The following is a 13856-nucleotide window of genomic DNA, read 5'->3' on the forward strand; positions in this document are numbered from 1 at the left end:
CAATTGCGTTGCACTAGCTTTTTGTATACACTTCGTCCCATACCGTTGTGCAGAGCTACTTGGTATATGGGTTCCCTGTACTACTTTGCGCGTAAAATTATCGGATCCGACAATTTTTTAAATATCTCGATTTTCTTATGAAATTCGAACTTTCAAACACAACGGTTACACATGGTAATGTAGAGATGGATTTTCAGCTAAGATATGATATTAAAAGAGAGATTTTCGATGGCATGATGGTATTAAATCCCAGAAAAAATATACAACATCTCTGATGCCCCTTTCACCTTTGGCTTTAACCGTCTCAGTTTGATGAGTGCCCGGGGGGGTCACTCCCATTGTGGCCTGTACACCATCCGCGATAATGAAAACGCGTAAAAAGGGTCGTTTTAGGTAGGGTACGACACGCTGTGCGTATCGCGTTTAGGGTGTCAAAAACATGAAAAATTGGAAAAAGGGTAGCAAAATTGCAATTTCTAAATACGCTGAAATGAAATTTAGGGTATGAAATTTGATGTTAGGAATGAAATCCCTGTTTAGGGTGTCATTTTAGCCAAGGGTTAAATCCTTGTTTAGGGTGCTTTTCAAAAGTTGATTATCGCGGATGGTGTACAGGCCACAATGGGAGTGACCCCCCGGGATGAGTGGCACATGAAGCTTAACAATTTTTCACATCCTGCAAACATAGTATTTTAAACTGTCAATACAATAATGTTTCAATATTAATGTTACAACAACAAATAGTCGCTTTAAAGTTTTTAAATTTAAGCTTACCTGATTTCTCATTGCGCTAACAACAGCTCTGCCGTTTGCATTTCCAGCTCGTAACCCTTCGTAACTCTATCGTTGATTGGTTGATTACTGGTAATGACGTCAGTAAGTGTGAAAAACTTTTGGCAAACTTTTTTCCCACTGTCACACATCATCGTCAATGATCAATCAGTCTACATCATGTACTATGTCTAGCCCCGGATTATGTTTTGGTTTTTTTTTGGTTAAAGTTATGAAAGATTTTAGATCATCCTTAGACGTAAGGCCGTATAAAATTAATATTTTGGTTCTCGTCCAAGTAGTTGTAAGTAGGGCTATAATAGACTTGATTTAAAAAAATATGATTGGGGAGAGGCCTACTTAGACCCTCATGCATATATCCTTAAAAAACCCCAATTTTAAAACCTTGTTTCTTTTTAGTAAAGTAGGCCTAATTCTCAATATTTAGAATAACGAAAAGACTACGAAATATTCAATACATATGTTAACAGCATGGACAGCGTAAAGCATTTTTTTAATGTGTTTTTTTCTGCCTCCATTTTAAAGTTAATTTCGACAGTCATGGTTTAGGCCTAGCTCTGTGAATGTTCAGAGTGTTAGGCCTATTCCCACACAAAATAATGGGCATCAATTAAACCCTTATTTTCAAACTTTTCCGAGCCCGATCCGAGGCGCTTGGGAAAATACTTTAGCCTCTCGTTTACAAGAAAAGAAAACACTGAAAAATATGATTGGGGATAGGCCTACTTTATATATATATCCTTTAAAAAAAACCAATTTTTAAACCTTGTTCGTTTTAAGTAAAGTAGGCCTAATTCTCAATATTTAGAATAACGAAATATTCAATACATATTTTAACAGCATGGACAGCGTAAAGCATTTTTTTTAATACGATTAAAACGTTTTCGAATTTCAAATATACTCTATTCCTATTCAACCATCTACGGTTAAAACTCGATGTCAAAAATGTTGATGTCTCTGATCGACCATCAAGGCCTATAAACCCGATGTCAAAATGTCAATTTTCGAGTTGATAATAGCAAATGCTTTTGATGCAAGACAATTTCAAACGGGTAATTTAATCTAAAACTCAAATTCGTGCCTTTTTTATTTCTTGATTGGATAACTTTTCCCATAATAATACCATATACATATGATTAAGATAAAAGCGTTTGGTTTTCATAAATGTTTTGAACGCTTGTCTTATTTTTATTTTTATTATTTTTTCTTGCTAACCTAGGCCTATCGAGATGTTTTACATTTATAAACTTTTTAACAAACTTGAATAGATATTATAAGCATTTTCGTGTGACGTTTTGAAACGCTCTTTGTAGCATGATGTAGGCCTACTGTATGATCATGAAAGGTCGTAAATTTAGAAGCCATTTCCTTCTATATAGCCCTATAAACAAAACACTTTGGCCCCAATGTATAAATGTGGGGAGAAAATATGTACTTGCACTAAACAAATAAACCTGTTAATTTTTCAAATAAACTTTCGTGGTTCAATTCTGTCAACAAAATTACATAGGCTTATGAACCGGGGGCTGGGGTCTCAGCCCCCTCAATAAATTTGGTGCGGGAGCTCGAATAGGCCTACCCTTCTGTATGAATAGGCACGTTTTCATTTTCAAAGTCCACAATGCCGTAAAGGTTGGACTACACTACAGTTCAGTTCTTTTCACAGTGTTGACTTATAATTTCATGAGAAAGAAAAAGAAAATGGGAAAGATTTTAATCTTTCCCATTTTCTTTTTCTTTAAAAAAAAACATGTATAGGCCTAGGCCTAGGTGTTTAAAATTGTCCAATTGAATACCGGTATTTAGTCGAAAAAGTTTTTGATTTTTCAATGTTGTGCCGACCGATAATATGACTAACAAGAAACTCATTCCAACCAACGTGTGCTATTTGGGAGTAGGCCTAGGCCTACATTAAGAGTAAATTTCCTTGGGTTATGAATTATTAAAGGGGAAAGATGAAATAAAGATGGTATGATATGCAAGAAAGCGGAAGTAAAAATAAAATATGAAAAAGAAACATGAATTAATATTAAAATCGGGCATGACAATTGTCAAATTTAAACCTTAATTGTTACACGATCTGGTTCATGGGGGCCAAAGGAGGCATTTTTGAAAATTGTGTTACTGTAATTAGGCTATCATTTTAAATTGAAAACACCAAAGGTCTAGCATACTTGGTTTTAAAGTTATAACGTTTTTTCATGCAGATTTTCTTGATATGCCTTAAAATAATGATCTTTTAAAATTCATGTACTCTTTTGCAGTTTGAAACTTTCTTCATCTTTATTATAATGCTAGAACTCTATGAGGTATTGTTGAACTTATGCATTAAAGTCTCAAATTGAATATTAACAAAAAATAAATGCTATTTTTATGCGGTAAGCTATGCCTACAAAGTGTTTTTATTGCGATCGTAATTTTTGTAATGTTTGATATAATATAATTAAAAATACAAATTCAGGCTAAACATAAAATAAGGACAAATCAAACAATTACAATAATAACAAAAAAGGCAAACCAATGTGATGCATGTTTATAAGTAATGAGTATTAAGAATCTTTTTAAAATTTACTTGAATTTCTTTGCTGTAGGCCTATCCCGCGCGGCTGCACGCCGTTGCAAAAAAAAACCCACATTTTTAGTAAATGTAGGCCGATTACAAAAACGGAACACCTATAGTATGGATGTTGGTGTTATATTATTATCGTATTGAACAAAAAATAAATTCAGAAAGAATTAAAACAATTTATTCTAATAACCAAAATAAAACCTATGCGTTGTCCATTTTTTTAAAATGGACAGGCCTAGGGCTACTTCGCATTGACTAGGCTCGCGCGTATCGGGCTGAAAAGCATCGTAAAGTTTAAAAACAAAAAAGGGCGGTTTTAGAAAATGGGATAACAAAAAGTTAACACCTAGTATCAACATCAAGTTTGCGGGTTTTAGAAAAGGACATCTATGAATATCAAACTGCAATATTTCACTTCAACACAGAAAGTCTCAAAAATTTCAAAAGTACTACAAAACATTGTGTTTTTAGAGTAATAATCACAAACATGGTCAGCTATGGTGATGAAAAAGGATGTCGACCCCAGACACGGGAAAGGCCAATTTTCACTGCCGTCGTTGGTGGCGCGCTGTATTTGGAATCGCGAGAATTGATGAGGGAGGGAGGTGTTTGTTTTTTTGTTTTTGTTTTTTTCAGTGTAAAATCAGCATTGTCTGTAGTTTTCGGTCTTTTTTCAACAGTGCTCGAGGAAACAATGAGGCACTTCCTTTTTTTTTTTTTTCAAATGTGAGATTCTGAGGGATAAACCCCCAGAGTACCACAAACAGACTTGGAAGTGGTCCTTCTTCTCTAATAAACTTATTTATATGTATGAAAAATGCAGTGGCGTAACTCCTATGGGCTCAGGGTGTGCAAACCCGCGGGCATCCGAGCTGAGGGGCACCCAAAAGGGTGCCCCCTCAGCTTGGGTGCCGTGGTGTTAATGAAGCATCGTCATAATGAGTCCGTGATTGACAGGCCGGTAAACAAAATGAATCATGAACATATAAATGTCAATCATTTACAATGCAGAATTGGATAGCATTTTTTCCACAAATTTGTTTATTTACTTATGTTATTTATTAAAACCATATTTATACAGGGTTACCCTTCAGATAAATCTGCTATTACAGGGGTCATGTGTCATGAAAACAATATACATAACAATTTGTAGAATCATACATAGGCCCTATATGTTAGAATTTTTTTAAAACATAAACATCAAATATCAAAATTCATTAAAAGTATTTACATTTCTTTGTTTTATACAATTTACGTAACACTTGTAGAAATATATATATTTAATTAATTAAGAACACAGACAAAATACATCATTCATTAAAAGACATAAAAGTTAAAACATTTGGTTCATTATTACATTTCTCATTAAAACGAACAGAAAACTTTCCTGATTAATAATATTTTATATTTGGCAAAGAATATGGATGCAATTGTAATATTTCTCAATGTGCAATCGTAACATATTGTTCGTAAATAAATATATCTTTGTATGCATGTATTTCTTGACAAGTTTTATACCGGCAAGCGGCCGCGGGGCCCGGGGGCTTGTCAAGCAATCGATCGTACGTCATTAGGCATATGGCACTTTTGCGTGTCTGTTTACGGTACCATTGATTGAACCCACACCATACCCGGTTCTTTCCCGTTGAAGAAGTCACACCTTATGTATACAGTCACGCGGCCGCGTGGCCCGGAGACTTGTCAAGCAATCGATCCGGTACGGGTATGTTCTGGGACGAATATATGCGTGCTACTGCCTAGTCACCGTAGGCTACCATTGCATTGATTGAACCCATGTCACGCCCGGCGCTTTCGCGTAGGCTACTAGTGGCAGCTAATACTCGCGGTGAAGAAAGGTGGCGAAAGCCAGCACAGCATTATCGCAAAGCTGCTGCCAGGCGTTTGTTTTGCTTGTGCGCATTAATTGTCTTTGAGAAATTTGCTAAATATTTTTTCCCATTAGTTTCATGTCAAAGAAGATCAATTCGGCAACATAAAGATGGGATAAAATTATAAATTATAAGCCATCAAATTTTTGGCCATATCAATATTAGGCCCTATATAAATTTTATAGGCCATAAATAATTTAACACTAAATTATATACGGTAGCTATTAATAAAGTACTATAAGGTAACATAATTCTAATTCTAATAATAATATAATAATAATATAATAATAATAATAATAATAATAATAATAATAATAATAATAATAATAATAATAATAATAATAATAATAATAATAATAATAATAAATAATAATAATAATAATAATAATAATAATAATTATTATTATTATTATTATATTATTATTATTATTATATGAAGAGCTGAAATGCAAAAGGGCTTACGTCCACCCCTGACAAAAATTGAGATAGCACCAGTTTTGCATATAGTGTAACTAGAGCTACCCAATGATACCATTCTTTTGTTGCAAAAAGGCTTACATCCTACAGTAATAGCCCATTGAAATGTAAGTTGTTTTGCAAAAGGGCTTACATCCAATCCACTTGAGTTGCAAAAAGGCTTGTATCCATGAACACTGCCCCCTATTGAATAAGTGGCCTATTAACCAATTAGAGATCAAGTTTGATATCATATGACTGGTCAGCTGGTCATTGTATTGATTGTTTATGTCCATTACACACACACACACACCCACCCCCACCAGCTATTGCCCTGTGCGTGTGTGGTGTTTGTTTACTTAGATTTTACAACTTTTCTAATTAAAAAGTATTAATTAATACATTATCATAACCTTCACAAAACTATTCTGCAGGTCTTTTAAAACTTAATAACTTTTGTTTGCTGTATAACTATTATGGTAATAAAAAATCAAGTTGCATGCCTATAAAATTAAAATAACAAGATTTTAATGTTTCCTATGAATATCAAAAGACTTCTGTATGATAACTAATATTAAGAAACCAAGCTGTAGGCCTATAAAATTAAAAGAACAATTTTAATGTTTCCGATAATATCAAAATATTATTTTGTAGGTCTTATACTTTATAACTATTCTATATTGTTTGCCTAACTAATATTAATAAGAAACCATGTTGTAGGCCTATAAAAATAAAGCAACAACATTTTAATATTATATTTCCTATATTATATCAAAAAACTAGTATGGAGGTCTGTTAAAACTTTTAAACGTTTGAATGTTGTATAACTAAATAATAAGAAACCAAGTTGTAGGTATTTTAAAACTTTATTTTTAACCATAAAATTAAAATAATACAATTTTAATGTTTCCTATAATATCAAAAGACTATTCTTTAGGTTTTATTTTATAACTTTTGTATAACTAAATAATAAGAAACCAATTTTGTATGCCTTTAAGCAACATTGTAATAACAAGATTCACTTTAAATAATAAAATAATGTATGACAACCATACACCACATTATACACATTACTGGTATTGTTATGTAAATTAAAGGTGGAAGTATAACAATGCTGTGTTTCAATGTCCTTTTGTTTCCTTGTTGCTATGCTACCCACTTCATGTTCATCAAGGATGTAGGTGATCAAGTTTAAGGACCTATAGTTCTAATTTTCATCCAGGTATCCCGTTAAGATTAGAATGGATTCTTGTTCAAGCTTGAAAAATAATATTAATGATTTAAAATAATTGTTATTAATTTATACAAAAGTGTAGAATGCCAATGTGACTAACCTTAATGGGCATTTGGTTTTTGATGGATATGTGCGTTTATGAAATGTCATGGCTAGTACTATTATTTTTTTAATTTTACTAATAATTATTATCATTAATAACATTAATCTATCGCCCCCCCAAAAAAAAAAAAAATAACAACCAATCAAGTGGGAAAGATATGACCAAAATGTCATGTTGTGTTATTTAAACTGCTTGTTCTCATGGTTAACACTGTTGACTAAAAAAGGATCATGCCAATTCATGCTGGTAATGTACGAGTGTTATAGGCCTACATTGTTAAATGTATCAAAACACCCCCGGGTGAAAGGCAAAGGGCTTTGATTCCTTCTATCATAGTCAAAATGGTGATTCCTTCAAGCATAGGCCTACTTGTATGCCTGGTTATAACAGGTCAAGTACATGCATGTCATATTGGTTCCATCAACTTAAATCATCAAACCCCCCCCCCCAATCCAGAGTGGGAAGAGTTTGACCAAAATAGTTTGGTAATATTGTCTAGGGACTAGTTGTAACTATTACTAACACCAGTTACTCAAAGTTGTGTAAAACATGCTCGTATTACCTCAAATATTATAGGCCTACATTGTAATAATCCAAAAAAATGTGCACCCCCCTATTTTTGACCAAGGATGAGATTAAGAAACAAAATATGTTTTGATGTACTTTATGTTTTAATTATGTCATGTGTTTGAAAAAATAAAACCAACTTGAGTCAATAAATTGCTTTATTATGTAATTTTTTGGGTGACTTGTGTTGCAAAAAGGCTTACATCCATGATTTCCATCGATTTGTGTAGCAAAAAGGCTTACATCCACATTTCTGAAATTTTTAATTACCCAAATTAATTACAAAAACATATCACTGATTTGCCAAAACGTGTTTTTATATTAGTATTTACATGCTTTATCTTACCATACCCATAATAAATTTATTACATTAAAAAAAAATTCAAAACTGTTTTTTGTGTTTTTCTCAGAACCAGAAAAAGTGGATGTAAGCCCTTTTGCAACTCAGCTCTTCATATAAAAATAATAAATAGGCCTAAAATAAAATAAAATAGGCCTAAGTAAAATAAAATAACAAATCAAAAACATAATGAATACCAATCTTCAGTCGAAGCACATAAAATATATTGTAATAATATAGGCCTATTAAATTCAATCGAACCGGAGAGTCCATCAACACCCCGGTACTGCAAACACAGACAATCAACACTAAACAGTCAACCAATACTATACACATACAATTACAACACCCCACTGTACCGCCGGGAGTTGAAGCGATCGATCGTGCATCATCAATCAACAGCAGCACATTACCCGCGGTTTAAAAAGGGGGCGAAAGTGCACGGGTGCGAAATTGAAAGGGGGCGAAAGTGCACGGGTCCGAAATTGAAAGGGTGCGAACCGTCCTGTTTCCCCCATTGGTTCCAGCTAACGGCAAAAATGTGCCCCTTTCAACTTCCAAGACTTTTTTCATAGGCCTAGTTTGATTGCGAAATTCTCATACTGCGATGCATTCCAGAAACTGATGAAATCAGACTTATTCAGGTGCCCCTAGAACTAAATCTGTATTCTGTAACGGGTCGGGTGCCCCTATGCTCAGTGCTTTAAAATTCTTGTAAAGTTTAATATTTCTCAGTGCCTCATTCTTGTAAAGTTTTATATTGCTCAGTCCGGATGCTCAGTGCTTCATTCTAGTAAAGTTAACTGTTAAATAATGCTCGAGTGCGTCAATCTTGTTAAGTTTAATATTGCGCAATGCTTCGTTTTTGCAGTTTTCTATTGCTCAGTTTTTCATTCTTGTAAATTTTATATTGCTTAGTGTTTCATTCTTTTGAAGTTTTATATTGTTCAGTGCTTCATTCTTTTACAGTTTTATAATTGCTCAGTGCTTCCTTCCTTCCCTCCTCCCTACCTTCATTTATTTATAATATTCATTGCTTGCTTGCTTGCTTGCTTGCTTGCTTGCTTACTTGCTTACTTGCTTACTTACTTACTTACTTACTAGGAACTAACTAACTAACAAACAAACAAACAAACAAACAAACTTGGATTAGGATCGAAAGTATTTTACAGTCTATAATAGGCCTGTGATTAGACATTGTATGACCTTTCGTGACCTGCCAGAGGTCAAATTCAAAATTGCTCCACACCTTTAAAAAACGTAGGACCTTGTGCTTCATGTGTGGTAATCTTCATCACAAAGTGTAGTTCCCAGTCCGGTAGCCCGTCCCGTAGCAGCTGCATTTTTGATGTAAATCTCACGAAAGCCAAGGAATCACACCAAAACCATAACGATTTGAAATTATTACATCATAGAAATAATGTCATCCCTGGGCTGCGTGCTTCCGCTCGACAGTCTTCGGTGATGCTGCATCACAGATTCTAGAAGGAACTGGTTGCATCAAATTATCTTCGTTGGCAGTGCAGTGGGAAATGCCAACATTGTGGAATACATTGTATGCCTATGCATGGTAAACGTTGTTTTAATAAACTAATGAACTGATCAATTTACTGTATTTATGCCTTTATGCTTGGAACATGATTTAACTGTAGTCTGTTACCCACCAGAAGATGCGCATATTTTAAATATTTCACGTACAGATCCACCGGAGTCCAATGTAACAAAAGACTCCTGTATCCAGTTTCTCAACAAGAGCGGTCACTGTACCGCAAACTGAACGAGCAAACTTAGTGTACACTTCGCTTTAAGGAGTAGATCCCTGGTTGTCAGTTAATTGTATTCTTTTTTAATTATTAATTATTAATTTCAAATTAAACTAATTAGTATAATTAATTAACAAAATCAATATTCATTAATTTTGGTAGTGACGTCAATGCCACTTCGCGGTTGCGTTGCAAGCGTGGCAACAAAACGCCCATGTACGCGTGCGTGTACACTTAGGGCATTTAACTTAACGCGCGAGATTTGATACTGCCCCTGATAACACAAAGAGGTTGGCCCACAGAATTAGAGAAGACCCATTCCATGTCAACTCCAGGGATGTGCACCGCAGCACCTCTTCAATTTTTTCTTTTTCTGTGTGGTGGTAGATATTGATGAGAAAGTAAAATCCCGAAAATTTGAGCTTCATACTCCATTTCGTTTTCCCGTGGCATCAATTTGAAATTTAGGGGGTCAGCATAAAAATGTGTCGTAACGCGAAAGACGATGTTTGGAGGTCCATAAATGTATAAAGGGAACCCTTTACAACTTTGAAAAGTATGTATCCTGGGATACTTATTTGTGTAGAATTCAAATCTGGCATCAGAAAACTTGTAACTCCTTTACTTTAAAAGATATAGGGCCCTCAAAATGCAACTTCGTCCATCCAGGACCAACTTTGGGGGGTCAGAACTCCAAAAGTAAAAATAATTTTATTGTCCATTTTTTCGCCAGTCAGAGCCCTTTGATAGGACATTACTCTTATCCAATATTGAGCCTATTAGAATACTTTTAGCTGAGATATTATTACCCATGCAAAACCCCAATTGTACATTTTTTGTACATTTTGACCCCCCTGAAAACCAATGTCAGACAATTTGATCCACCATCAACTTCAGTATGTTGAAAATAATGTCCTTGGACAACATTTCTGAGAGATATTGGCTTGGGGTCTCGATGGCTTCAACACATTAGTTAGGTTAGCCTACTCCATAGAGTTGTACACATTTTTGATTTCGCATGTATAATGACTTATGTACAAGTCTATGGAGAATGCAAACCTAACTAATCTACCGATTGAGCTACCGAGGTTTCTATATTTGATGAAGTATTTTAAGTTAATATAAGCAATATTTTGATCAAATTTACTGTAAATATTGATAACATTTACTAAATTTGTTGATTTGTTTTCTTTATAAAGTAATATACATGTAAAAATAAAAAATTTGGTCAATGGATGGATTAATAACATTGGCCCAACACGTATAACCATATCACACGCAATTTTAAGGTCAATAAAAAATATAAGAGAACAATTCACAAGAAAAACAACAACGATAATAATTAAAAAATAATAATAATTAACACTAATATAATAATAACATTAATTATTAAAGAACAATAATAATAATAATAATAATAATAAATAAATATAGGCCCCTATCATCTTTGCTTCGGTCATGGACGTCGGCATACAACGTTATAGGTCGGCACTCATTCACCGGAATTTCACCGACCTCAACCCGACGTCGCCCCAAAGTCAGCGAGCCGACATTCACTTAGTGATGTAGGGCCGACGTCGCCCCAAAGTCAGCAGGCCGACGTTCACTTAGTGACGTAGGGCCGATGTCCGCCCGACTACTTCAGCAGGACCCCGACCCCTTGCCGACTTCGCCGACCAGTCGCCAACGTCGGGCCGACGGCATTGTGTTATCAGGGGCGGCATGGAAAATACGCACATACGTCACTACCAAACTTAAGATGAACCAAATATAGCAATAGATGAAAACAATTGTGACTATATCGACCAGCACTATATACAAGCAGGTTGCACTTATCACCTGTGTATGTCTGCAATCATAGATTAATTACAATACCGCTCTTTTCAATCTTACAGGTGCGAGTGATCAACATGATATGGCATTATAAACTATCAGAGGACTGGACCCTCCCTCGGGTCCATGGAGAACGACTGGTAATGTAGATTACATAGCATTAAAAATCAACCCAAGGAATCGGCGCTCAATGGACTTTCGCGTTCACTGACATTATAATACGAGTATATTTCTATATCATGATATTGCTGCATGGTTGATTGTGTGTGCAATCAGTGGCGTCGATTTGTGGATGAAGATGAAGATGATTAATTGCATAATATGTTGAGCAAAACGTTCACCTTCCAAATAAATACGAACGAAAACCGTCTCTGCAAGGTCTTGAGATTATTACAATATTACTAATTTTAAAAATGTAAACTTCTTTGACTCAAAAACGTTTTTTGACGATAATTTCTGTGGCGAGATGTGTCGGACCGTCTTGTTTTCTTGGGTACTTAGCCATGACGTGGGCCAACTAATTACATTATCATTGTACTTTTCCAGCAGTCACGAGATCAGAAACATGGGGTGGGCGGACTTACCCCGAGGGCGGACTTGCCCCGGTCTCCCCTATATCTGTGATATTTTAATTCTTCTATACACACTCGCTATGAATTGAGCAAATCAGTTTTTGCCAAAGCTCACTACCATTCGTAAGATGCTGTGAACTACCAAATCACAACAGTTTAAAATAATTAATAACTACGTGCTAATCAATGGAAGCACGGCGCTAGTTCTCTTGTTCACGAACGCTCTGTGTACAAATCAATAAGGCTTGCGATGGAGAAAACTACAACTTTTAAATAGGCATCTTCCTTGGGTTTTTGGATCGTCGTGTTTTTATTTCAATTTCGACAAATGAGGTTTTAAATTCGAGCTAAAAGATGCAGCTATTGGCTGCTGGTTCCAATTATGACATTCTGTCTTTGTTTAAGATATACAGGGGGTGAATATATAACTGGTACCTTAATTTTTTGGCTTACTGTATACCAAGCTTTACTTGATCGAATGCTCTGTTTACTACACCTATAGCCATTTTTCTTTTTTATATAGGCCTATACCACACTTTACTTGATCGAATGCTCGCTCTGTTTACTACAAGGTCACACACTAATGACCATAGACTTTTCATCGATTCTAATCCAAAGTTGCACAAGTGCTGGATGTGTGGATTCTTTTGTTATTCAGCTATAAACACCTTGTACTATTTCTGTCAACGATCTCCTGTATTCCAGCATGGAAACATGGAAATAATTCTCTTATTTCCATGATGGAAATGGGTGGATTAAATCCGCTTAAAATTGAATGTTGAATTGTTTGTGTTGTAAACTTTCATCATGATTTTGTCTACGTGTAACACGGGTGATGAAATGCAGTTTAATATCCCCGCCAAGGCCACACCATTTCACATTTAAAGGCCGACATACACGAGGCAATTTTCCAAGCAATTGCCTGTTGCACACACCTTGCAAAAAGATTGCTCCGTGTATTTTAGATTTGCAAGGAATTAATCCTCCAAGCATCAGGCAAATTAATCCCCCGAGCAACAGGCAAAAAGTAGAGACATGCTCAAGGTTGTTGCATGCAATCTAACCTCCGCCAGCCAATCAGCTGAGTGAACACCGGTTGGTCACTGCATTCATTTGGGAATGTGTAGGGACCAGCTTGATTCACCATCCACAACATGATCTTAGTTTTTCTTAGCCTTTTCTTTATAGAAAAATTGTATACAGGAGAGGATGGCAATATTTTGCTTTCAGGACAACACATGAGCTATTTTGATATGATTACGAAAATCATTAACCACTACTTATGTTTTGAGTATATCCCCAAACCTATGACCACGCTCAAGGAATTGCAAGGCCCCATATTGCTTCGTGTATTTTGATCAATTGCTCAGCTTCATGGTCAGTGAGCACATAACTCACCCACTAAGTAATGGGCCTTGCAATTGAAATTGCCTGTGTGTGCCCTGCTTTAGGTGGGATAGACCTTAGTTAGGGGGACCCAGCTATGGCTGCCATTGAATGTATGAATGCGTGAAATTGGATTCGTCTATTGGGCCATGACATCATACCTAATTATCAAATGTCCTTATTGAAAAAGAGATAAAGGGTTCACAAAAATAACCCCCTCCCTAAAGTTACAAAACATTTCTTTGCATAACTTGACATACATTTCGTTGATTTGAAAAATTTAAAAAGCTGTGAATAAAGGAATAATTTTCCCACTCTCTCAAAGTTCTTTTGTTAAGAAATCTTTTTGTTT

This window comes from Amphiura filiformis, chromosome 19 (assembly GCF_039555335.1).
Source record: "Amphiura filiformis chromosome 19, Afil_fr2py, whole genome shotgun sequence".
Lineage (NCBI taxonomy): Eukaryota > Metazoa > Echinodermata > Ophiuroidea > Amphilepidida > Amphiuridae > Amphiura > Amphiura filiformis.